Source organism: Myxine glutinosa, chromosome 12, assembly GCF_964187855.1.
Source record: "Myxine glutinosa chromosome 12, kmMyxGlut1.1, whole genome shotgun sequence".
Classification (NCBI taxonomy): Eukaryota; Metazoa; Chordata; class Myxini; order Myxiniformes; family Myxinidae; genus Myxine; species Myxine glutinosa.
Genome location: NC_136272.1, coordinates 63,370,097 through 63,397,844, shown reverse-complemented (window position 1 = coordinate 63,397,844; position 27,748 = coordinate 63,370,097). Strand labels below are relative to the sequence as shown.

Below are 27,748 nucleotides of genomic sequence, written 5' to 3'. Positions count from 1 at the left end.
GCGTGATAGTCGCAATGTCGCATTAATTGCTTACTCCGTGCAGGGGGAGACATGTATGCATCCGTGTGGAGGTGTGCTGAGCCAGGTAATGGATGTGAAATCCATAAAAATTACAGTTATTTACGTGTCTGTTGTGCTTAATTTATATTTCATTTGACGCACTAATTTGTGTTGAAATGCGCTTTACGCAACAGACGCACGTACACTGACGTACAGCACGAAATAATTAATTATTTTATTAAAATCCCTCCAACGTGATAATTTCACAATCAAGAGGAAACCTGGAGAAAAATTACACTCCATTAATACCCAGAAATCTAGGATTATTGGTTGGAGTGCAGATAACTATGGAAACCTGGGGATTGGAAAGAGTAGAGATAACCATGGAAACCTGGGGATTGGTAAGAGTGGAGATAACTATGGAAACCTGGGGATTGGTAAGAGTGCAGATAACTATGGAAACCTGGGGATTGGAAAGAGTAGAGATAACCATGGAAACCTGGGGATTGGTAAGAGTGGAGATAACTATGGAAACCTGGGGATTGGTAAGAGTGGAGATAACCATGGAAACCTGGGGATTGGTAAGAGTGGAGATAACTATGGAAACCTGGCGATTGGTAAGAGTGGAGATAACTATGGAAATTTGGGGATTGGTATGAATGGAGATAACCATGGAAACCTGGGGATTGGTAAGAGTGGAGATAACTATGGAAACCTGGGGATTGGTAAGAGTGGAGATAACGATGGAAACCTGGCGATTGGTAAGAGTGGAGATAACTATGGAAATTTGGGGATTGGTATGAATGGAGATAACCATGGAAACCTGGGGATTGGTAAGAGTGGAGATAACTATGGAAACCTGGGGATTGGTAAGAGTGGAGATAACTATGGAAACCTGGCGATTGGTAAGAGTGGAGATAACTATGGAAATTTGGGGATTGGTATGAATGGAGATAACTATGGAAACCTGGCAATTGGTAGGAGTGGAGATAACCATGGAAACCTGGCGATTGGTAAGAGCGGAGATAACTATGGAAACCTGGGGATTGGTAAGAGTGGAGATAACTATGGAAACCTGGCGATTGGTAAGAGTGGAGATAACTATGGAAACTTGGGGATTGGTAAAAGTGGAGATAACTATGGAAACCTGGCAATTGGTAAGAGTGGAGATAACCATGTAAACCTGGCGATTGGTAAGAGTGGAGATAACTATGGAAACTTGGGGATTGGTAAAAGTGGAGATAACTATGGAAACCTGGCGATTGGTAAGAGTGGAGATAACCATGGAAACCTGGGGATTGGTAAGAGTGGAGATAACTATGGAAACCTGGGGATTGGTAAGAGTGGAGATAACTATGGAAACCTGGGGATTGGTAAAAGTGGAGATAACCATGGAAACCTGGGGATTGGTAAGAGTGGAGATAACTATGGAAACCTGGGGATTGGTGAAGAGTGGAGATAACCATGGAAAGCTGGGGATTTGTAAAAGTGGAGATAACTATGGAAAGCTGGAGATTGGTAAGAGTGGAGATAACCATGGAAACCTGGGGATTGGTAAGAGTGGAGATAACCATGGAAACCTGGGGATTGGTAAGAGTGGAGATAACCATGGAAAGCTGGGGATTGGTAAGAGTGGAGATAACTATGGAAAGCTGGAGATTGGTAAGAGTGGAGATAACCATGGAAACCTGGGGATTGGTAAGAGTGGAGATAACCATGGAAACCTGGGGATTGGTAAGAGTGGAGATAACCATGGAAAGCTTGGGATTGGTAAGAGTGGAGATAACTATGGAAACCTGGGGATTGGTAAGAGTGGAGATAACCATGGAAACCTGGGGATTGGTAAGAGTGGAGATAACTATGGAAACCTGGGGATTGGTAAGAGTGGAGATAACTATGGAAACCTGGGGATTGGTAAGAGTGGAGATAACTATGGAAAGCTGGAGATTGGAAAGAGTAGAGATAACCATGGAAAGCTGGGGATTGGTAAGAGTGGAGATAACCATGGAAACCTGGGGATTGGTAAGAGTGGAGATAACCATGGAAACCTGGGGATTGTTAAGAGTGGAGATAACTATGGAAACCTGGGGATTGGTAAGAGTGGAGATAACCATGGAAACCTGGGGATTGGTAAGAGTGGAGATAACTATGGAAAGCTGGAGATTGGAAAGAGTAGAGATAACCATGGAAAGCTGGGGATTGGTAAGAGTGGAGATAACCATGGAAACCTGGGGATTGGTAAGAGTGGAGATAACCATGGAAACCTGGGGATTGGTAAGAGTGGAGATAACCATGGAAACCTGGGGATTGGTGAGAGTGGAGATAACCATGGAAACCTGGGGATTGGTAAGAGTGGAGATAACTATGGAAAGCTGGGGATTGGCAAGAGTGGAGATAACCATGGAAACCTGGGGATTGGAAAGAGTAGAGATAACCATGGAAAGCTGGGGATTGGCAAGAGTGGAGATAACCATGGAAACCTGGGGATTGGAAAGAGTAGAGATAACCATGGAAAGCTGGGGATTGGCAAGAGTGGAGATAACCATGGAAACCTGGGGATTGGTAAGAGTGGAGATAACCATGGAAAGCTGGGGATTGGCAAGAGTGGAGATAACCATGGAAACCTGGGGATTGGTAAGAGTGGAGATAACCATGGAAAGCTGGGGATTGGCAAGAGTGGAGATAACTATGGAAACCTGGGGATTGGTAAGAGTAGACATAACCATGGAAAATTGAGGATTGGCAAGAGTGGAGATAACTATGGAAACCTGGGGATTGGTAAGAGTGGAGATAACCATGGAAAGCTGGGGATTGGTAAGAGTGGAGATAACTATGGAAACCTGGGGATTGGTCAGATTGGAGATAACTATGGAAACCTGGGGATTGGCAAGAGTAGAGATAACCATGGAAAGCTGGGGATTGGTAAGAGTGGAGATAACTATGGAAACCTGGGGATTGGTAAGAGTGGAGATAACTATGGAAAGCTGGGGATTGGTAAGAGTGGAGATAACGATGGAAACCTGGGGATTGGTCAGATTGGAGATAACTATGGAAACCTGGGGATTGGCAAGAGTAGAGATAACCATGGAAAGCTGGGGATTGGTAAGAGTGGAGATAACTATGGAAACCTGGGGATTGGTAAGAGTGGAGATAACCATGGAAAGCTGGGGATTGGTAAGAGTGGAGATAACTATGGAAAGCTGGGGATTGGCAAGAGTGGAGATAACCATGGAAACCTGGGGATTGGAAAGAGTAGAGATAACCATGGAAAGCTGGGGATTGGCAAGAGTGGAGATAACCATGGAAACCTGGGGATTGGAAAGAGTAGAGATAACCATGGAAAGCTGGGGATTGGCAAGAGTGGAGATAACCATGGAAACCTGGGGATTGGTAAGAGTGGAGATAACCATGGAAAGCTGGGGATTGGCAAGAGTGGAGATAACCATGGAAACCTGGGGATTGGTAAGAGTGGAGATAACCATGGAAACCTGGGGATTGGTAAGAGTGGAGATAACCATGGAAAGCTGGGGATTGGTATGAGTGGAGATAACGATGGAAACCTGGCGATTTGTAAGAGTGGAGATAACTATGGAAACTTAGGGATTGGTAAGATTGGAGATAACAATGGAAACCTGGGGATTGGTAAGAGTGGAGATAACCATGGAAAGCTGGGGATTGGTATGAGTGGAGATAACGATGGAAACCTGGCGATTGGTTAGATTGGATATAACTATGGAAACTTAGGGATTGGTAAGATTGGAGATAACAATGGAAACCTGGGGATTGGTAAGAGTGGAGATAACCATGGAAAGCTGGGGATTGGTATGAGTGGAGATAACAATGGAAACCTGGGGATTGGTAAGAGTGGAGATAACCATGGAAAGCTGGGGATTGGTATGAGTGGAGATAACAATGGAAACCTGGGGATTTGTAAGAGTGGAGATAACCATGGAAAGCTGGGGATTGGTATGAGTGGAGATAACGATGGAAACCTGGCGATTTGTTAGAGTGGAGATAACTATGGAAACCTGGGGATTGGTAAGAGTAGAGATAACCATGGAAAATTGAGGATTGGCAAGAGTGGAGATAACTATGGAAACCTGGGGATTGGTAAGAGTGGAGATAACCATGGAAAGCTGGGGATTGGTAAGAGTGGAGATAACTATGGAAACCTGGGGATTGGTCAGATTGGAGATAACTATGGAAACCTGGGGATTGGCAAGAGTAGAGATAACCATGGAAAGCTGGGGATTGGTAAGAGTGGAGATAACTATGGAAACCTGGGAATTGGTAAGAGTGGAGATAACTATGGAAACCCGGCGATTTGTAAGAGTAGAGATAACCATGGAAAGCTGGGGATTGGTAAGAGTGGAGATAACTATAGAAACCTGGCGATTGGTAAGAGTGGAGATAACTATGGAAACCTGGCGATTGGTTAGATTGGATATAACTATGGAAACCTGGGGATTGGTAAGAGTGGAGATAACTATAGAAACCTGGCGATTGGTAAGAGTGGAGATAACTATGGAAACCTGGCGATTGGTTAGATTGGATATAACTATGGAAACTTAGGGATTGGTAAGATTGGAGATAACAATGGAAACCTGGCAATTGGTAAGAGTGGAGATAACCATGGAAAGCTGGGGATTGGTATGAGTGGAGATAACGATGGAAACCTGGCGATTTGTAAGAGTGGAGATAACTATGGAAACCTGGCGATTGGTTAGATTGGATATAACTATGGAAACTTAGGGATTGGTAAGATTGGAGATAACAATGGAAACCTGGCAATTGGTAAGAGTGGAGATAACCATGGAAAGCTGGGGATTGGTATGAGTGGAGATAACGATGGAAACCTGGCGATTTGTAAGAGTGGAGATAACTATGGAAACCTGGCGATTGGTTAGATTGGATATAACTATGGAAACTTGGGGATTGGTAACAGTGGAGATAACGATGGAAACCTGGCAATTGGTAAGAGTGGAGATAACTATGGAAACCTGGGGATTGGTAAGAGTGGAGATAACCATGGAAAGCTGGGGATTGGCAAGAGTGGAGATAACTATGGAATCCCAGAGATTGGTAAATTGGTAAGAGTGGAGATAACGATGGAAACCTGGGCATTAGTAAGAGTGAAGATATCTATGGAAAGCTGGCGATTGGTAAGAGTGGAGATAACTATGGAAACATGGCGATTGGTAAGAGTGGAAATAACTATGGAAACCTGGCGATTGGTAAAAATGGAGATAACTATGGAAATCCAAGGCTGAGTCAGAGTGGAGATAACCATGGAAAGCTGGGGATTGGTAAAAATGGAGATAACTATGGAAAGCTGGGGATTGGTAAAAATGGAGATAACTATGGAAAGCTGGGGATTGGCAAAAATGGAGATAACTATGGAAAGCTGGGGATTGGTAAAAATGGAGATAACTATGGAAAGCTGGGGATTGGTAAAAATGGAGATAACTATGGAAAGCTGGGGATTGGTAAAAATGAAGATAACTATGAAAATCCAAGGTTTAGTCAGAGTGGAGATGATATGGAAATCCAAGGCTTAGTCAGAGTGCAGATAACTATGGAAATCCAAGGCTGAGTCAGAGTGCAGATAACTATGGAAATCCAAGGCTGAGTCAGAGTGCAGATAACTATGGAAATCCAAGGCTGAGTCAGAGTGCAGATAACTATGAAAATCCAAGGTTTAGTCAGAGTGGAGATGATATGGAAATCCAAGGCTTAGTCAGAGTGGGGATAACTATGGAAAGCTGGGGATTGGCAAAAATGGAGATAACTATGGAAATCCAAGGCTAAGTCAGAGTGGAGATAACGATGGAAAGCTGGGGATTGGTAAAAATGGAGATAACTATGGAAATCCAAGGTGTAGTCGAAGCGGAGATAACTGTGGCAATTGAAGGCTTCGTTGGAGGGGTGATAACTATGGAAAGTTGGGGATTGGTAAGAGTGGCGATAACTATGGAGACCCGGGAATTGGGTGTGAAGATAACTATGGAGACCCGGGAATTGGGTGTGAAGATAACGAAAATATGGATTATTTGGGAGGTGGTAGCGGGGGATGTGGGGCAAGGGGGGGGGGGAGGTAAGGGGAGCACTTCATGCTATTATATTGTATTTCTTGATCACAAACACCGTCCATTTCCATGTGTTCGTTGAACATTTCACAACAATCACTTTGATTTGAAGATTGTTCTGCTGTCGAGATTCTCAGGTGCAGGTAAACAACTCCCGCGGGGTTGTCTGACAGGTAACCGGAAGGGAAGGTAAACGGATTGTGAACGAATCTTTTGTATCCGAAACATCGAAATAAATAATTAAATAATGCCTGCGGCTCGTGAGTGGTGTCGGGTGGGGGAGGGGCGACCGGAGAGGGCAGTGCACGACTTCCATTAACGGATCCCTCCGCGGCCCCAAAGAAAGCGGAAAAAAAGCACGAAATAGTTCGCTGGTCGTGCCAGCTCATCCGGGAACCCGCGCTTCTCAAGAGAGGAGGAGGCATCGACTTGCCCACTAAACCTTGCACGCCCCTCCATTCCCACCAGGGGCTCCTCGAGCGACCTCTTCGCTGTGACGTATTTAACCGGTGACGCAGGTCGTAACTCGGAACACCTCTGAGTCGGGATGGGGTCTGGGGGCCTGGGGTCGTGCATGAGACACAAGCAGATTTATAAGACATCGAATGTCGTCGCTCATTGTTTGCGTCCTTAAAACGTACATATGTTCATTTGCCGTCCGACATTCCCACGACCAGACTGTTACGTCATTAAGTGATGGTGTGGTCAAGAAGTAGTGACGTCACGTTTATAAAATATGGACGACATTGGGGATAGTTGAAGACAGTGTTGCCTGAACTTTAGTTAAGGTAGTGATACTGATAGTGAGTACACTTCTCTTTGAGCTCTCCGGTCTCGGTTCGATTCCCGTCCCGGCGACGAGAAACTCTCCGAGTGGTGCTGAGCCGCACGCTGGGTGTTCCATCACAAGGTGCGTCGACCCTCGGGTGCACGTTAAGCCGGGTGTCCCATCTGCTAACTTGGTGGGCGTTAACAATCCCAGCTTATCAGGGAACGGGCCAGTAAGTTATCGCCGGCACTCTGGAACAAAGGGAGTCTTCATGGCCCATCTCAGTTGAAAACAACAGGATCCATTGCGAGAGAGAAGGAATACCCACTCCAGCGGTGTGCGAGCAGTTTGACCTACTCCAGCGGTGTGCGAGCAGTTTGACCTACTCCAGCGGTGTGCGAGCAGTTTGACCTACTCCAGCGGTGTGCGAGCAGTTTGACCTACTCCAGCGGTGTGCGAGCAGTTTGACCTACTCCAGCGGTGTGCGAGCAGTTTGACCTACTCCAGCGGTGTGAGCAGTTTGACCTTCTCCAGCGGTGTGCGTGCAGTTTGACCTACTCCAGTGGTGTACGAGCAGTTTGACCTACTCCAGCGGTGTGCGAGCAGTTTGACCTACTCCAGCGGTGTGCGAGCAGTTTGACCTACTCCAGCGGTGTGCAAGCAGTTTGACCTACTCCAGCGGTGTGCGAGCAGTTTGACCTACCCCAGCGGTGTGCGACCAGTTTGACCTACTCCAGCAGTGTGCGACCAGTTTGACCTACTCCAGTGGTGTGAGCAGTTTGACCTACTCCAGCAGTGTGAGCAGTTTGACCTACTCCAGCGGTGTGCGAGCAGTTTGACCTACTCCAGCAGTGTGCGAGCAGTTTGACCTACTCCAGCGGTGTGCAAGCAGTTTGACCTACTCCAGCGGTGTGCGAGCAGTTTGACCTACCCCAGCGGTGTGCGACCAGTTTGACCTACTCCAGTGGTGTGAGCAGTTTGACCTACTCCAGCGGTGTGAGAAGTTTGACCTACTCCAGCGGTGTGTGAGCAGTTTGACCTACTCCAGCAGTGTGAGAAGTTTGACCTACTCCAGTGGTGTGAGCAGTTTGACCTACTCCAGCGGTGTGAGCAGTTTGACCTACTCCAGCGGTGTGCGAGCAGTTTGACCTACTCAACCCCATCATGAGAAACACAAGGGAACTCCAACAAGGGCTGGCTAGGAATATCATGGCTTTTGGGAAGAACTTCCAGGAACCCCTCAAGGTTCTGGACAGACACAATATATGGACCACTAAACTCACCTTGGACTCAACCCACCGACTGGTCTAGGATGGACAATACGGTATCGGGCGTAGTGTGCCATGTAGGGCCGGGTATCGGGCATAGTGTGCCATGCAGGGCCGCAGAGGCCTAGCACGCACTACTGTGGTCCCGATTCACCCAGATCTAGAGGGTAGACACCATGCAACAACACACCAGACAAGAAGCAAAGTTGCTGTTGTTGTTTAGTATGCAGCCTGTGTCTGCTGGTTGTATCATTTTTGGGTGCGTGTCTGTGCCGCTGATGCAGTGACCCCTGTTACCAACAAGCTGGTACTCATTTTGCCGATCTAAGAAGGATGACAGGCTGAGTCCACCCACCTGGAGTTATTTCAATGACACGACAGGTGCTCAAACTCAAGACCCTAACTGAGATCCTAAGTCAACACCAGGCTCATAAGAAGCAAAGTCTGAACACCACATCTATGTGAAAGACTATCTAATACCGAGACCAAGCAGCAAGGAGCTAAGTGAAGATGCCTTCCGCCAAACTCTGCACAATAACAAAAGAGCTTTGTCTCTGGAAGACAATACCTTCCTACAGCTGAGGAAATGGGGCACCCAAATTAATTCTGAACGCAACATTGAGAACTACCTCTACCTTTCAGATATGACCCAGGTCCAGGATGGCTGTCAAACAACTATCCTTTAGCTGTGAGTCGAACTGAATTGTTAATTCAACGACATGACAAGGGTTTCAACTCAGGACCCAAAGATCTCAAGTCAGACATCTTAAACGTTCAGCAAGCAACAGGCTTGGTCTGAGGATGTTCGCCAATGAAGGCTGGCCTACATTCGGAGAGGACATGAAGGAATTCATCGACACCGACCTTTATGTCGACGATGGACTAACCTGCTGGCTCAACACCACTGCAGTCATCAGCCTCATCAAGAGAATGATGGTCTCACTGGCTGCTTGGAGCATCAACTTCCACAAGGTTGTTTTCATCAATAAGGAGGTGATGAACGCTCTATCAGAAAACCTATGAGCTAAAAACACCTGCGGAGCGTAGACTTAAGCCAAGATTTACCACCCACACAATGATCGTTGGGCATCCACTAGTCTCTGCAGCTAAACACCTTCACCTTCAAGGTAGACATGCAGGAGAAGCCGTTATCACAGCGGGGAGTCTTGGCCACCATAAACTCTGTCGATGGCCCAATAGGCATACTTACACCCATCACTACCGAGGGAAAACGAATCACAAGAGAGCTAATGTCAGACAAGGAGCGAGGACCCATTGTCTCTCTACCAGAGGAATGCTTACCCCGCTAGACCTGTTGGCATGACAGTCTCATTAATGTGGAGAAAATCAAGCTGCCACAGCGCTACTCGTCTCTCGGTCTTGGTCCTCTCCTAAAATGAGTGCCACATATCTTCTGATGCCAGCGGTGCAGTCGCATAGCTCCATTTAACGAACCGCAAAGGATTATTTTGCATGGCTTTTCTCCTTGGTGAGGAAAAGGTCAACACAGTCCACACATTGTCAAGTTCAGAGTTCTGGTTAAAGGTCAAAGGTCAAGGTTCTCTCGTTTGTTTGTCAGCGCGATATCTCAGCCATCCCTTGAGCAAGGACTTTGATATTTGGACACGACAATGACCAAGTGATTTGGCTGTAAAGGGTATTGTCGCGCGAATACCTTCGGTTAATACCGTGGGCTCACGGATGACCAAACGGGCTTTAACTCAGAGGCGGCGATCAATTGCAGATTTGACTGCAAGCACGGGTGGAAGAAGGAAGAGGAAGAAGTGGCGAGCCCTTACCTGTAGCTATCCGACAGCAGCTCCGATCCTGGAGGAAATGAACTCAAACGGGAATCCGTGGTAAAATGTACAAAAATAAACAGGTTTATTTTACGGAGCCCGAGAACAATGGACGCGACGGAAGAAACTAAATCCTAAGTTGGGACGTCCCCACACCAGACTTAACAGGACAAAGGAGGAATCAATAAAATAAAACGTTTGTTGTGTATTTGTGAATGCGTCTTATCTGTCTCTGTCGTCCAGGCCCCAAGCTCGCGTCCGGTCGCGGCTCCGTGCTTGGCGGGAAGGAGGCCTCAGTCTGCCTCGTTCGCGCACTCTGCTAGTCCAGCGCACACCACCAGGTAGGCTCCGCTCGCACCCAGGCACCAGCCTCGCTCCAAGCACCAAGCCTCAAGAGCACCAAGACCAAGAGTAACGCAGGGAAGCGAGCGCGAAGGAAAACCAGGGAAGAAGCCAGCCAAGAGCTCCGAGCGTCAAGAGATCTCGAAGAGTCCAGCGCAGAGAGACCAAAATGCCCGCGAGCCAGTCGTTTTGTTACTTGCCGAGTGACGTCAGCTCTCTCCCTCAACCAACCACTTTTTTGAAATACCAACTTCTTTCCTGGAAGTCCTTGGTGTCCTTGTGTTTATACTTCTCCCACCCCACCCCCCTCCCTTCCCACGCCGCCTCCCCCCAAGCCCCTCTCCCTCCCACACATTCCCGATGTCCCTGCTCTCAAATGTTGTGTTTATGTGCTTCCCCTTCTCTCCCCATCTTGTCTACCGCTCCCCTTTTTATATACTTTGTTTGTTTGTCTGTTTGATTTGTTTGTGTGATAAATGTTAGCTCTTTCACGAGCCTCGATTCTGTATACAAAAAAAAAACAACAACAACCAGAGCCTCGCTTCTTCGTGGTCTTTCCTGCCTTCTGACGTCACCGGCCCTTCTTCCCTCCAATAAGCGACCTACTTCTAAGTAGTCGTTTTGCGCCTTCCGCACTGATTGGCCGAATGTTCGCGCTCTCCACACTGATTGGTCGAGGTGTCACCGGTCGGTAGCCAATCAGTGCACCGCTCCTTTACCTTCCTTTCACCAATCACGGGGAAGCTTTTTGTCCCTTCCAATCACACGTTCTCTGGGCGTGGCTATAGCTTGCCTTGCACGATGTTTGATGCCCATGCCGGCGTTGTACGCGGCCGCTTCCTGCTTGTCTTTCCAGTTTGTTTTATTGTAAGGGAGGGGATTTAATTAACGTGGTGCACAAAGGGCCTTTCTAAGTGTCTATAGGATGTATAGCCATAAAGGACACTGAGTTGCTCACAGAGGGAATGACAAACGAGGGAATTTTGCCCATAATTCCTGCACTAATTAGCATGCCCCGCCCCCTCGTGGCGGGGACACAGATACAATATTTATTCCGACCTCCAGCTAAACATAGAACTCATTACATGTAGATTCCCTATCCCGACAATCGAGTACCTACCAATGCAGATCTACCTGGATCTAGACATTCCTCTATCCCCCATCCCCCCACCCCCCGACATAACAGTATTTTTGATTTATTATTTAATCAATTAATTGATTATTTACTTAATTATTCAATTAATCACTTAATTTTCAAAAAGTTACAGATTCGGATGAAACAGTGGTGCTATTAGCCAATTGATTAAGAAATTAATTATTTTACCATTATTATTTATTTAACTTAATTATACAGTTGATCAATCAATTATTGATTCTCTCGATTTTCGTCATACCTGTCAGGCTACTGTTACGTGCTCCTCCCCAAACCCCCTGGTCACGGTGTACCTCCGAGCCCCGAGAGGAGTCACGGCAGAAAAATGTGTTATTCTGTATGTCAAAGATCAATGGTGAAGCCACACCAATTGTTACAAACAAACCAGTATTGTATTAAGATCACACAAGAATAACAGTACAACAACAATAGTAATCAATTGTACAACCAATATATATTTCCTATGATGGTACCATCAGGTTCGTACAATATAACTCACTGTGCTCCAAGTGAGCGAAAAGAAGAAGATTCCCAATGTCTCTAATCCCGGCTTCAAGCCAAAGTTGCTTCCGACTTCAAGCCAAAGTCGATCCGCTCCAGCGATCGTCAGAACAATGTCCAATCGAGACCAGAATCCCGTTCGGATGACAGTCACAGTCACGCGGCCAAACCTGCGCAAAGGCGCCCTCCAGGCAACTGGGAAATCCAAAGGCGCCCTCCAGGCGACTGGGAAATCACACCCTTGGGTATGGACGTTTCATGGCTCACAGTCGGCGAACCGCAAATTAACCTTCAAAAGCCACGTTGCACACACACACACCAGATTAACGTCTGAATGCGGTGAAAATGGTTGAAGCGAGATGAAACCTTGAGCGAAGCGCAACTCCTGCATGAGTCAAAATGGCCGACGGCCCGCTCTCGTGGCGTAACGGCACTCTGATGATTCTCTCCAGAATCAACCACAAAACCTGTCACGCAGGTTGATCTGTCACAGATCCCTTTCCTGGGAAACCCAAAGTTCACTCGTGATTCTCGTTCGTCAACGTTCGCTCAGACCTCAAAGCAGCTCGGCTTTCTTGTCGACCTCACTCGCTCCGCCTTCTCCTCCTCCACTTCCGCTTCGTCGTCGTCCGGTTCCGGTTTCATTTAAAACATAAACTTTTTTTCCTTTTGCAAATAGTAATCTATTTTTCTTTAAACGACAACAATAATAGTACATGGAATCAAAAATGTTTACAGTGGATGAAAACCACAACAACGGAAGTGACGAATCCGTAACACTACCTACCGCCTGACGTCCTTTCTTGTTTGTTTGTGAGCAGGATATCTCAAAAAGTTGTGGATGAATTCGGACGAAATTTGGTGGAGATGTTGGGCATGAAACAAGGATGAAATGATTATATTGTTGCGGATCTTGAGCCCGTTGACATACAGAGGGGGGTTAAACCCTTTTCCCCCTCAGGCCTTCTAGTCCACGAGGCCGCGACCCACTTTATACTTGTGGGGCGGATTGCAAAGGAATTCCAGCAGCCACCCCCATCGCGAGCATGCGGAAGGGTATCGGGTCGAATCCACACGTACCTTTGGTACACACGCTGCCACGAAGACGGGTGCTGGACCTCGCACAAGCCACGCTAGTCGGATACGCCGATTGGTTTGTGTGTCACGTGACTCGTGCCATTAATTCTTATTGAACCCGATTGAGCGGTCTTATTCGTACAAGGCGAAGCCAATGGTGGAAAATGACATGAACGACCAAATGGAAGGAAGAAGACAGGCTTTTTTTCAATTTGCAATGGCCAAAGGAAAGAGACACAGAGCAGATACTTAATCAGTCTTAACTTAACTTCCCCAGACAAGGACCCACTCACTCACGTGGGGAAAGAAGGAAGGAAAAGTATGCGCTCCAAACGCGTCCCTGGCGCCGTCCGCTCCGGTCAGTTCGCTGGCGTGTCCCCTTGAGAGGTCCGTGGCACATGCAGGGAGCCCAGGCAGGAAGGTCACAAAGCGCAGGGCACAGGGAGAGTTCGTGCTATTTCTCGATCACACCTCTCTATGACAGAGGGAGCTTAACATGGAGGATATCGTTCGGGGGCAGCGGACAAGAGCGAGACCGTTCACAGAGCGAGTTCATTCACACACCGCTCAGACAGAAGCTCTGACTATTGACACAACTCTCCTACCAGCTCTCTCTCGACTCAACTGCCTCCTCTCTTACCAGAGTCTTACCCAATGTTCCAAACTCCTCCCCCTGGCCATCGTTGTTAGCCACTCCCCTTGAGCTTCCATTGGCTGTCTGCCACCTACTGGCCACTCCCCTGCAGCTCCTCCCTTGGGCCTTCGAGACTTGTTCCAGGCCCGAGCACATGGTATTTCAGCTCAAAGAACACCTAAACTTACTGGCCTGCTCAACGCATACTAACACAGGAAAGGACTATGCTTACATTTAATAGGAAATAACTAAACTAAGCGAGGCTACATGTTGTGGTGCAACTAACTAAGAGGGGGGGGGGGGTTACCTTTATTCCCACAACCGCAACACTACCCCCCTCTCTCACCAGACTCAGCCCGAGTCGACCCCAACATCGGAACGGCCGGTAGGGTCTGGCATGCAATTTTACCAATACGTTTAAATGTGGCACATCGGTGTAATCCCCCTAACATTTATTCTGACCCATGTGTGCGACATTTTTAACACTAGATATGTCCCTCCTAATGCGTTGAGCAGCTATTCTAACAGACTCACACCCACAACTATCCGGGTATTTTCGGAATTTTGTAAACTACACACATAGCCGGTGGGCAACATTCTTATATTTACAAGCGCATATATTTACAAGCACAGATATTTAACCTTTATTTACAATGCTATGACCCAGGACCTGGACTTTGGGAAGAAATTGGAGGAGAGAAAATCAACACTCATATGGCACTTGCTGCTTGCATCTTGCATCTTCTGTGTGCGGCTAACAAAACCGGCTGGCCCTGACCGGCATACAGGCCATGTGGAACATCAGGGCCATCTAAGTCTTCCACATCTTCCTTCCTGGCACACAAGAGCACACAATTGCTTTTTATTATTTGCCAGCATGGCCACTCTCATGTGGTCCAACTGCGCGGCATCAGTGCCACTCAACAAGTGGTCCGAAGGTGCAAGATGAATCGCAGCAAGATGCAGCACAGCAGAGGTGCGAGGCCACAAGGCTTGTGGTCCATAAGTGTGACAAGGGTGCAGCAAAAGGACTGGCAGCAAGGTGCTGCACAGTTCGGCTGCACAGGTGTAACGGTGCAGAATGGATGCTGCACAGTTCGGCCTCCAAAATGGTCCTGGGGCGGGGAGGGAAGACGAGGCGCAAAAAGCAAATGGAAAGGCACACGGTAGCACACGAAAAACAAGGTATCCAGGCACCACCATACCTGGTGGTACCCCCCACCATTGGCTACACTACCCTAGCCCCCCTTGTATTTACAATTCGTCTCTACGTCTTGTCCCCCATATCCTCCTCGATCTCCGAATTCATCCCCAACTCCCTCCCAGGAAGGAAGGGATGGAACAGAACAATGTCTTACTCACGTCATGATGCGTCTTACTTCCAAACAGCTTACAGAGCCTTACGGTGTGAAGCTCGTCCTCCACGGTGACTGGCTGTGGATGGTGCGAAGGGATCTAACTTCCTAACTACACTAATAGCATTATTCATCTAAACTTCCCGGGGTCATACCCTGCTAATCGGCCTCTATAAACTATGTGCTTCTAAGAACCCGAATTCACTTTGCCCACACTGTGGTGCCCTCCAAATTTGGGTCTCACTCCCAACGAAGTTTCTCACTGTGCCCTCGCACAATTTTGGGGCTGGGTCGTGTGGCTCCACCAGCAGGTCCACGTACCTGCACACCTCCGCCACTGAAGCCGCCTCCCGAGCTTGCCTGCTCCTCACACTACACTAACTGGGGAAGGCCCTCCCTGGCACCTACCCCCTCTATGCCCACCTCGGCATCGGGCAACCCGGGTCCTCCCCTGGGATCCTCGGGCCCCACTCACACACTATCCTAACTGGCTCCCAGAGCCTACCTGCGGCCTTACCTGGCCGACAAGCTACCAGTGGCAAAGTGCATCAATAACTACAAGCACTAATTAAGCCACACGCCCAGCCATTCCACAGTCTACTGCACCCTACAAAACACTTCTTTCCACTACCAGCACCACAGGTGTCAATATCCATGCAATTTACCTATGCCCTCTACCTGGCTTTAAACTACCCCCCCGGGCTTTCGCGAATGGGTTCCACTTCCCCCCCATTCAATCCTTCGCACCATGCATTCCACACCAATTATTCCACACCATTACTTTCACACACCATTTATCTCACACACCACTTATTTCCACACACCTCAACACAATTCCATTTATCTCACTCACAATTCCTCAAACACACAGCATCATCTACCTAACTAATTTCCGCTACAAATCGTGCTTCCCTCGTCGTCCCTTTACACTTTGCACTCCCTTTTCTTTAACAACCACCTAAACTCTCTACGTCCCCTCTACTGTTCAGGTGTCACTACTTAAATCTCTTGTCCCTACTGTCTTCTAAATCCCTAACATTATCCTAGCCCTCCCTCAGCTAGCTTCGGTGCCCCATGGAGGCAACCATTGCTGGCCCCTCCATGGGCCTAACATTGCCATCCCCCTAAACTAGTGCTCATGGGCCCCCCTCCGTGTGAGGAATGGTCAGTACCATTCCCCCACGTGGGGTACACTACTCTCCAAAGTCCTCTACGCTATGAGCCTCTCCGTGTGGAGGTACGTTGTCACAGCTCGGCCTCGGAGGGCCGAGCGATCCATGCGGGTGGTTGGTCGCCTGTATGTGGTGTCCGTCCGGCATTTACGATCCGAGGGGGGAGGGATCAATGGGCCCAAGTGCCTGGCTCCATCCCTGCGCGGGGCCTCGCGATCCCACGCGCGATGACCCAACTGGCCACCATCCGAGCACCTCACCCGATAGGGTGCATGGCTCCGAAAACCAGACCCTCTCCTTGAACCCGGCCGACCGCCTTTGCCGCCGCCGCCATACGGCACCAACCATACAGTGCGGGGGCCAGAGGCACGAATCGTGCATGCCGGTCCTTGTGAGACCGACGCAGCACTGATCCCCTCCGGTCCCTGCAGCACACAACTCACCGGGGCTCGCATTCGTTACCCGTCCCGCTAAGGACTACCCCGGTCGGTGTCGATGCTTGAGCCGCGTCCTCACCACGCGTGACCCACACCGCACTCACACACCCAGGCGCACACGCACCCCCCACACACTTCGCTATCACACAACCAGGCGCACACCACCCAGGTGCACACGTGCCCTTCACACACTCTGCTGTGCACTCTTCTTTCACACTCTCAGGTGTGCACTCCTTCACACACTCCGTGATCGCACACTCCGGTGCACACTCGTTTCCCGCACACTCCGGTGCACACTCCTGCTCCTCACACTCTGGTATGCACTCTCTCTCGTACTCTGTAACACACTCTCGCTCCACGCGCTCCGGTACAGACCCCCTCTCACACCGCACAATGGCCCCTTCGTGAACGCCCGGGTCTCGCCTCTCTCCCAAGCGCGCCGAACACCCGTTCAGGGCAAACACATTCCCGCCATTAGCGCCACTCACCTCGGGGCTCTCCTTCCCCTGCTTCTCCGCCAGCACCTGCAAACCTTTTATTTCGTTAGCAAGCACGGCATCACGGTGCAAACACAGACTTTGTTCAGGCTCCATCACCACCTCCCGTGATTTACTCTCTGTCTCTCCTCCCGTCTTTTTAATTCCAATTATTTCATCTTCCCGGGTTATCTCCTCTAACTCGACGATCGTCGGCACCCCCAAAATTTCGTCTTCCAATTCGACCTTCCTCGGCGCCCCCAAAATTTTCTTTCCCAATTTGACGATCGTCAGTTTCTCTACCATTTCCTCTCGCGTCGCGACTCTCATTGCCCCAGTCAACTTGGCTGTGCTCCGCTTCACCCCGCTCTCCATGCGTTCTCCACACCGCGTCACCTCATCGCGTACCACCGCGACCTTCCCGCTCAGCTTGTGCCCAATGTCCTCCCCCATTTTTTAAATATCCCTCTTTGACGCTGCCCTCATCTTTTCCATTTCACACCTGGATTCTTTTATTTTGTCCCTCTGGGCATCCATTTTGTTTTCTAACCCTTCCTTCATTTCTTTCATTTCCTTTCTTGATTTGTCCCCCTCCATTTTCATGTCTTCACCCGACTTGACCATAAAGGCCCTCATTTGTGCCATAAATAGGCCCCAGTCTGCTGGCACCGCGGGCTCGGCTTCCGCCGCCACGTGTGAGGTGCCGCCATTTTCGTTACCAACTGCCGCACCCTCTTCTGCTTCCTCCACTACCAGCTGTCCCTGCTGGTCCTGGGCCATTAATTCTTCCTCTTCTATTATGCCCACCGGTATTTGGTCGTCCTGGCCAGCCATTGTACGAATTAAATTAAATTTTTAAACACTAAATTTCGTCCACTCGTAATTTTGAGTACGTGAAGCGCACTCTAGGTCCAATTATCCCACTTCCGGACACCAATTTGTTGCGGATCTCGAGCCCGTCGACGTACAGAGGGGAGGTTAAACACTTTTCCCCCTTGGGCCTTCGAGTCCACGAGGCCGCGACCCACTTTATACTCGTGGGGCGGATTGCAGAGCAATTCCGGCCGCCACCCCTGTCACGAGCGTGCGGAAGGGTATCGGGTCGAATCCCCACGTACCTTCGGTACACATGCTGCCATGAAGACGGGTGCTGGACCTCGCACAAGCCACACTAGTCGGATATGCCGAGCGGTTTGCGTGTCATGTGACTTGTGCGGTTAATTCTTATTGAACCCGATTGAGCGGTCTTATTCGTACAGTGTGAAGCCAATGGTGGAAAATGAGATGAACGACCAAATGGAAGGAAGAACACAGGTTTATTATACAATTTACAATGGCCAAAGGAAAGAGACACAGAGCAGATACTTAATCAGTCTTAACTTAACTTCCCAGACAAGGGCCCACTCACTCACGCGGGGAAAGAAGGAAGGAAAAGTACACGCTCCAAACGCGTCCCTGACGCCGTTCGCTCAGGTCAGTTCGCTGGCATGTCCCCTTGAGAGGTCTGCGGCATGTGCAGGGAGCCCAGGCAGGAAGGTCGCAGAGCGCAGGGCACAGGGAGAGTTCGTGCTATTTCTCGATCACACCTCTCTATGACAGAGGGAGCTTAACATGGAGGAGATCGTTCGGGGGCAGCGGGCAAGAGCGAGACCATTCACAGAGCGAGTTCGTTCACACACCACTCAGACAGAAGCTCTGACTATCGACACAACTCTCCTACCAGCTCTCTCTCGACTCAACTGCCTCCTCTCTCACCAGAGTCTTACCCAATGTTCCAAACTCCTCCCCCTGGCCGTCGTTGTTAGCCACTCCCCTTGAGCTTCCATTGGCTGCCTGCCGCTTACTGGCCACTCCCCTGCCGCTCCTCCCTTGGGCCTTCTAGACTTGTCCCAGGCCCGAGCACATGGTATTCCAGCTCAAAGAACACCTAAACTTACTGGCCTGCTCAACGCATACTAACACAGGAAAGGACTATGCTTACATTTAATAGGAAATAACTAAACTAAGCGAGGCTACATGTTGTGGTGCAACTAACTAAGAGGGGGGGGGGGGGGAGGGAGGGGTTACCTTTATTCCCACAACCGCAACAGTATGTTAGTGGATCCGGATCCGGATCTGGATCCAAAACTTTGTAAAGATGGATTCGGACAAAACTTGATGTACAGGTTAGGTGTGTGACAAGGAAAAAATGATTAGATTTTGGTGAAGATCCGGTTACCGATACGGATACAATAATTATTTAATTTTTTTAAGTGATTCTTCACCGTTGAGTGATCGGGCTAAAAACGATATGTAGCATGATGTTTCAAAAAGTTGTGCATGACTTATGACAAAACTTGGTGGATGAGTTGGATAGGTGACAAGAACAAGCCGATTCGATCTTGGTTCAGGCTGGATCCAAATCCGACCTATCAGTGGGATACAAAACAAACTGTTCAGCCTGGCGGAGGGAAGCCCTCCCTCTACCGAGTGCCCTTCTAGTTTTATTCTCTTTTTTAATGACTTGAGTGAGCCGCACAGAAAACAAACTTTATTTGAGCTTATTTAGTCCACTGCACGTCCAAGGTCCTCCGTCAACACGGTCCGCTATTATTCTGTTTGATACACTTTGAGGCCTTTGTGCTCCAGTAACTTTTCAATTTAACCACTCCATCCGATCTTTGGTATATATCTGCTTCTTACAGGGCCTTCACTAGGTTATCAGTTCGTAATTCCTGTTGTCCACCGGACCACTTGTCCATTCTTAACTTGCTACATGTCCTACCCAGTTCCTTTTCAGTCTTTAGATTGTGACCAGAATGTGAAGGAAATTTGTCATTTTTATCATTATTATTATTATTATTATTATTATTGTTATGTGTGATCCATTATTTTCCCTTCTTGTTCCTTTTGGTTATATTAAGATGACAGACATCTTACTATGGCTATGTGCCTGGCGGTCAGTTTTTTCTCCATCTTGCATCTTTGTTGGAGACCATGTTTCACTTCCACCTGTCATCACTGCAAGGAGAATGCACAGTTTGTAAACTTTTCCCTTTTCGGACACAAGGTAAGTTTTCTTTTCATGATGTTTGTTAATCTTCCAAATGTTGCCCATCCTGCTCTGGTACATCTCTTCAATACTTCCAATTGATCCCTATTCATTTTACGAGTTTTCCTAAATCTGAGTTGTAAATGTAATTACGTTTCTTCAATTTTACAAAGATCTATTTGAATCTCTTCCTTTTGTGTATAGAGGGTGAACATGCATTTTGCCTTTGCCAAATTAATTTTTAGTCTTAACTTTTGATTCTCCAAATTGAGCTCTTCCCTCATGATTTTTTGTTCTTCAGCATTGTTTGAAATTAATGCAATATCATCTGTGAATAGCATGTGGTTTAGTCCTTGTTAATCAGCATTTATTCCTCTGTTTTACCCAAGATGGCTGTTGGGATGCTCCTTGTAGGCCTGCAGTGAACAATTTTTGGTGAGATTAGGTCTCCATGTCTGACACCTCTTTCCATCCTGATTTTGCCACTAATTTGATGCAGTTTCAAGGTCAATGTTCCACCATTGTATGCGTCGTTTAATATATTGTTACATTTGAAGGGGGTAGGCAATACCTTAGTCCAGGTAGAATGCATAGGTAGTATGCTCCGACTTTCGTGAAGAAGAAGAAACCTCGAAGGATCATAAGTAGTAAATTTGTGTCGACAATATGTTGGGTAAGTTTGCATCTTCGTCCCCATGAGAGGGGTGGGGTTTGTTAATTAGCGAGTGATTATGGGTAATTAATCACCTGTATGTAATTGCCTCTGTAATCTTTTCCTGTGTTCATTATGACACTGCACTACACACCATAGCCAAGCCAAGCAATCGACACCATAATTAATGACACTAATTAAAAACCAACCGGAAACCAGAAATCGAACACTACCGCTGGTGCCGCAGCCGCTACATCACCACCTCAATCAGGCTGGGCTGTGGAGCCACGCCCCGAAGAGCAGTGATTGGTCCGGGATTTGATTGGCACAAGTACTGCGAACGGTTGCTTGTTGATCTTGCGCCAGGAAGATTCATCACGAACGGTCGTGTTCCGTCATCTTCATCGTGATCGTGAGGATGAGGAACTGCGGACCGAGAACTGCGGTTTCCCCAGCAGAGACGAGTGGATGGGTGCGGCCTGTTCGCTTCGCGCACGAAGCCAGGAGTGAGCGGAGCGCCCGGCAAGGCCTCTTCACGCCCACGGAGTGCAGCCTGCGGTTTTCGTGCGCAAGGACTTAGAGGACTCGGACGATTTTTGACGATTCCTGACGAGATTCAAGAGCTGCTCAGAGCTAAGTGCCACACAAACACGTATTTATTTTCAGTTATCTTTCCCTTTGTCTGTATTCGAGTGTGTGTGGGAGCACTCAATTGAGGAATCAATGTTTTTTCATGCATTATTTTGTGACCGGCAATTTCCTTAATAAAGCCGGTATTTTTGTACATTTTATTCCGTGTCGGTTTGAGTTGATTTATTACAGGGCTGAGGACATTTGGTGGACTCGTGAAGGTAAGCTCATCGGCCTCCCTCCCCGCATGTATAACGAAGGTCCGCCATTGAATTGAACGCCTCGGAGCTAAAGCTCATTTGGACATCCGTGTCACCCTGTGGTGTTAACCAGAGGGCAGGCACACGACAACATTGATGTATCTGAAGTTCACATTTAAGTGATGTACATGCTGATCTATTGTGGCGTTTGTTTCGACCCTTTCAAAGGCTTTTTCATCATCGATAAATGCAAGACACAAAGAAAGTTTGTATTCTTTAGATTTTTCCAGGAGCCGACTTAATGTAGGAAGGTGATCTGTTTTAGAATATCCACTTCTAGAACCTTCTTACTGCAGTGGTTAGTTATTGTCACAGAGAAGCTTGCTCAAAAATGACATACTAGATAAGGCCAAAAGGAGACGTTGCAATTATACATAAATTACAAGGACACTCAGTATCACTGATACCTAACTATTCGTTTATTTAATTCAATTTCCTCCTTTCATTGTGATCTATGTGATGACCTGGGAGCACGGGGCCATCGATTGATAATGTAATCCTGCTGCTACGATAGATTAGGTGTATGCACACTCGTTTTTGAGCTATCTAGCCTGGATTTAAATCTCAATTTCTCTAGTCTGTGTGTTTCGCATGCAGGAGGACCTTTCTACGGTATTTTTCATGAAGATTAGGTGACGTTTTTTTTTTGTACACTCAGTCGAGGCTATTGCAAGAGCTAACACATATAACATATAACAAGTCAAGTGAATCCACTTGGATTCCGCCCAGGTTGGCACATGGAAATTATGATGTAGCATAATTATCATCTCGGGTCAAGATTTGAAATTATGCCATGGTTTTTGTAAAATTGCTACTAGTATTCACATTATGTACTTTCACCAAAACATACATCATCATAGAAACATACATAGAATTTGGGTCCTCTGGGTCATTTGGGTCCTCTGGGTCATTTGGGTCCTCTGGGTCCTCTGGGTCCTCTGGGTCATTTGGGTCCTCTGGGTCCTCTGGGTCCTCTGGGTCCTCTGGGTCCTCTGGGTCCTCTGGGTCATTTGGGTCCTCTGGGTCCTCTGGGTCCTCTGGGTCATTTGGGTCATTTGGGTCCTCTGGGTCATTTGGGTCCTCTGGGTCATTTGGGTCCTCTGGGTCATTTGGGTCCTCTGGGTCATTTGGGTCCTCTGGGTCATTTGGGTCCTCTGGGTCATTTGGGTCCTCTGGGTCATTTGGGTCCTCTGGGTCATTTGGGTCCTCTGGGTCATTTGGGTCCTCTGGGTCATTTGGGTCCTCTGGGTCATTTGGGTCCTCTGGGTCATTTGGGTCCTCTGGGTCATTTGGGTCCTCTGGGTCATTTGGGTCCTCTGGGTCATTTGGGTCCTCTGGGTCATTTGGGTCATTTGGGTCCTCTGGGTCATTTGGGTCCTCTGGGTCATTTGGGTCCTCTGGGTCATTTGGGTCCTCTGGGTCATTTGGGTCCTCTGGGTCATTTGGGTCCTCTGGGTCATTTGGGTCCTCTGGGTCCTCTGGGTCATTTGGGTCCTCTGGGTCATTTGGGTCCTCTGGGTCATTTGGGGCCTCTGGGTCATTTGGGTCCTCTGGGTCCTCTGGGTCATTTGGGTCCTCTGGGTCCTCTGGGTCCTCTGGGTCCTCTGGGTCATTTGGGTCCTCTGGGTCCTCTGGGTCCTCTGGGTCATTTGGGTCCTCTGGGTCATTTGGGTCCTCTGGGTCATTTGGGTCCTCTGGGTCATTTGGGTCCTCTGGGTCATTTGGGTCCTCTGGGTCATTTGGGTCCTCTGGGTCATTTGGGTCCTCTGGGTCATTTGGGTCCTCTGGGTCATTTGGGTCCTCTGGGTCATTTGGGTCCTCTGGGTCATTTGGGTCCTCTGGGTCATTTGGGTCCTCTGGGTCATTTGGGTCATTTGGGTCCTCTGGGTCATTTGGGTCCTCTGGGTCATTTGGGTCCTCTGGGTCATTTGGGTCCTCTGGGTCATTTGGGTCCTCTGGGTCATTTGGGTCCTCTGGGTCATTTGGGTCCTCTGGGTCATTTGGGTCATTTGGGTCATTTGGGTCCTCTGGTTCATTTGGGTCCTCTGGGTCATTTGGGTCCTCTGGGTCATTTGGGTCCTCTGGGTCATTTGGGTCCTATATTCCTATCCTATAACATATATATCCTATAACCTATCCTATATATATCCTATATCATATAACATATATCCTATATATCCTATAACATAACATATAACAAATATATCCTATATTATGTACTAGCGAGCGGCCGCGTACCAGCCAAAGGGGTAGCCCATGGTTAGCCTAAATATAGATTTGATGACGTCATGTTTACACATCTGAGCGACAGAAACTGGCTACACATCTGAGCGACAGAAACGGAGCTTCACTTTTGGAGAGACAGAAATTCCCAGGCAAACGCTATAACGCACCAGGTTTACAACCTGTGCGTTAATAAAGGGAGCAGGAGACGAGGGGAGAGAAAGGGAAGTACAACAGTAGAGAACAGGGACAGTGGTAGATCTGTGGAAGGGAGAGGGCTGGGCAGGGTACACGGGATAAACAAGAAGGAGACGACAAGGACTTTCAGGAAAGAAAACGGAATTTGAAAGAGGTGGATTTGGGGTGTATCAACGGGGGTAGAAAAGATCAAGGTTTTGGAAGGGGGAAGATAAATGATGGTGGTGAACATCTGTTTTAAAGATGTGGAGGGAGGAGTGGGATTGAAGAGAGTGTGGGAGTTTGTTCCAGAGGTGGGAAAAAAGAGGAATGAAACGGTGAAGGTGAGCAGCAAGTCTTGATTTTGGCAGTTTCACCAGAAGAGGGTTGCTGGCAGATCTTGTGCGTCCTGTAGGAATATTTGGGGGACAGAGCCCAGAGAGAGCTGGGGGGGCAAGGCCAGAGAGGAGTCGGTCGAAGACGGAAAGACCACCAACCTGCCTGCGGTGAGTGAGTGAAAGGCCCTTGGAGTTAGCTTCATCGCGGGAGATTCCAATGATTCTGAACGTTTTGGTTTCAACAGCGTGAAGACGAGCTAGGTGTGAGGCAGGAGCACCAGACCAGAGGGGAGAGCAGTATTCCATAGAGCTGCGGATGAAAGCCTTGTATGTGGTGAGGAGCTCAGGTGTGCCAAGGAAGGACTTCGCACGACGGAGGATGCCCAGTCGGCGACTGGATTTGGAGGCCAGATTTGAAATGTGGTTTTCCCAGGAAAGATCACGGCAAATAGTGAGACCCAAAAGTTTGAGTGACAGAACTTCTTGGAGAGGATTATTCAGAAAGTGGATGGGAGGGTTGTCCAGTCGGTCTTTTCGGAGAGACATCGTAAGAGTGTGAGATTTATCAGGATTGAAAGACATGCTCCATTTGTTTGCCCAGTCTGTGATTTTGTCCAGGTCTGCAGAGAGTGAGGAGGCTGCAGACTGCCGATCTGAGGGATGAGGAATGGAGCGACAGAGAGTAGAGTCGTCAGCAAAGAGATAGAGAGGATTTTCAAGAGAGTCAGAGAGATCATTGATGAAGACCAGAAAAAGCACAGGGCCCAGAACACTACCTTGGGGAACTCCAGCCTGAACAGGAAGAGGAGATGAGAGAAACCCATTCAGGGCCACACGTTGACTACGACCAGACAGGAAGTCCGCCAGCCATGCGTGGAGATTTCCATGGATACCAAAGGAGGAGAGTTTGGTGAGCAGAGCAGGGTGCCAGACCGTATCGAAGGCATGTGAAATGTCAAGGGAGACAGCTCTAATTTCCTGTTTGGCGTTGAGGACCTCCATCCATTGTTGAGAAAGCAGAAGCAGCATGTCCAGAGTAGAGTGACCCGGTCTGAAACCAAATTGATGATCAGAGATCAAGCCATTGGAGAAGAGGAAAGATTTCATATCTGAAGCAATGATGGATTCCATGACTTTGCTGATAATTGGGAGAAGGCTGATTGGTCTGTAGTTGCTAGGATCTGTTTTTGCACCTTTTTTGTGCAAAGCGGTGATGTTGGCTGATTTCCAAGCAGATGGCAGATGACCTTGAGCAAAAAAGAGGGTGAAGAGAACAGAAAGAGGGAGTGAAAGAGCGGAAGAACATGATTTTAGGACCCGTGGGCTGATGCCGTCAGGACCAGTTGCAGAATCAGAGTCGAGGGTTGACAGAAACTTTTCCACCTTGTCAGGAGGAAAGGACACAGAGTCCAGGAGCAGCTGGGTACGACTGGATATGGTGGGTACAGAGAGGGATGGGTTTGGGACACAAGATTTAGAGGCAAACACAGAGTTGAGGCATTCAGCTTTTTCACGTGCGGAGTCAGCCGTTTGAGGTGAGGGAGGGGATGGAGGGGGAACAAACACCAGAAACAGATTTAACCAGACGCCACCAGGATTTGGAAGAGGGAGACAGATAAGAGAGTTCGGTCTTGAGAACGGTGAGATATTGTTTCCTGGCTCTCCTGAGGGTGGACACACACTTGTTTCGGGCTTTGTGAAAGGAAATGAGATTTCATTCCGTTTGATTTGCTTTCCAGGAGACGAAATCAAGTTGTTTCAGGGCAACAGCCTCACCACAAGATTCCATGTACCATGGACGGGAGGAAGGGTATGACAACTGAAGACGAGATGGGATAAATCTGTGCATGAGAGAGACCAATTTACTTTGAAAGAATTCCCAGGATGAGTTGATGTCAGAGGCGGTAGAGATGGGAGACCAGTCCAGATGATTGATGGCTGCTTGAAGACCGTGCCAGTTGGCCTGAGTGAAATGCCAGATTCGTCGATGCTGAGGAGGCTCTCTGAGAATGGTCAGAGAGATGTCCACTTTGACAAGCACATGATCAGATGAGCCGATTGGAGCAGAAGAAGAGCAGCAGACATTTTCAGGGAAGTTAGTCAAAACCAAGTCCAGAAGAGAAGATGCTCTGTTGACTGAGATCCGGGTCGGGAAATTGACAGATTGTGTCAGTCCCAGTGAGTCGCAGAAGTCCTTTGCTGAAGAGCCATGGCTGGTGAGAGAGGTACCCACACCCAGCCAACTGGCATGGTGACAATTGAAATCACCACATATGAGGAAGAGAGAGTTGGGATGGGTAGATAGAAGTTGGTCCATATTATCAGACAGCGAGATGTAGATGGAGTCATCACTGTTTGGTGGACGGTACAACACACATATGAACAAAAGGTGGGAGCGAAGGGGAAGCCGTAGCCAAAGGTATTCCTGGGGGTGAGGTGGAGAGAGGGCAGTGGAGGGCGAGTGAGGAAGAGAGTTTTTTTTATAAAGATAGCAACCCCACCTCCAGCACGAGGCTCAGGTCTATCATACCGGAGAAGGGAGTGACCTGGGAGAGATACCAAGGCATCAGAGACATCATGAAGGAGGAAAGTTTCTGTTAAGCAGATCACATCTGGTTTGTCAGAAGCAACCTGTATGGAGAGATCAGTCAAGTTTGAGCGAAGGCCCCGGATGTTTGAGGTCCATACCGTTAATGAAGAGGAAGGGGGAGCATCGGGTACAGAACAGGGGGGGGAGGGGTAGGGTAAGATGTGGAAGAGGAGGAAGAGGTAGGGAGAGCTGTTGAAGGTGTGTCAGAGATTTCAGAGATTTCAGAATAGCTTGGAGAAAGGGAAGAATGGGGCGGACAAAAGGTTTGATGGAGATTGGGTGAGGCACAGTGAGGTGTTATTTGAGGAGGGGGAAGAGCGAGGCAGAAGGTTGGGGGAGATGAAGGTGAAAGTTGGAAGGGGGAAGAAGCAGGGAGGATGCTTTGAGGAGGAGGGGTGAGAGGGGAGTCTAGGAGGGGAGGAGCGAGGGAGAGTCTCGGAGGGGAGGGGTGTAGGGGGAGTTTAGGAGGGAGGGGAGGGAAGGGGCAAGGGGGGAGATTTGAAAGGGATGGGTTATGGGGAGGATTTGGAGGGGAGGGGGAATGGGGAGGTTTTGGAGGGAAGGGGGGATGGGGAAGATTTGGAGGGGAGGGGTGAGATTGGATTTTGGAAAGTGTACGATTCATGGGAAACGAACATTTTTTGCAAAATGAGTTTGAGACCTTCGAGTCAAAAATACGTTTGAGGACGCTGAAGGAGGGGTGGAGTTCTGGAGAGTTTAGGGAATGTAGAAAAGAGGAACTGTAAGAGATGGTATTATTTTATTTTTTTGGAATGAA

At 48.3% G+C, this 27,748-nt stretch overlaps 1 long non-coding RNA gene across 2 annotated transcripts; it reads left to right on the top strand.

The window, feature by feature from the left end:
* The first annotated feature begins 28 nt into the window (after positions 1-28).
* Positions 29-21,536, top strand: LOC137437303 (uncharacterized). Of its 2 annotated transcripts, XR_010986449.2 has the most exons (3): positions 29-85; positions 19,973-20,118; positions 20,490-21,536. It is a non-coding gene; the product is annotated as an uncharacterized LOC137437303 (long non-coding RNA). The 2 variants fall into 2 exon arrangements; XR_010986448.2 differs by having other exon boundaries at positions 19,973-21,536.
* Positions 21,537-27,748: the final 6,212 nt, after the last annotated feature.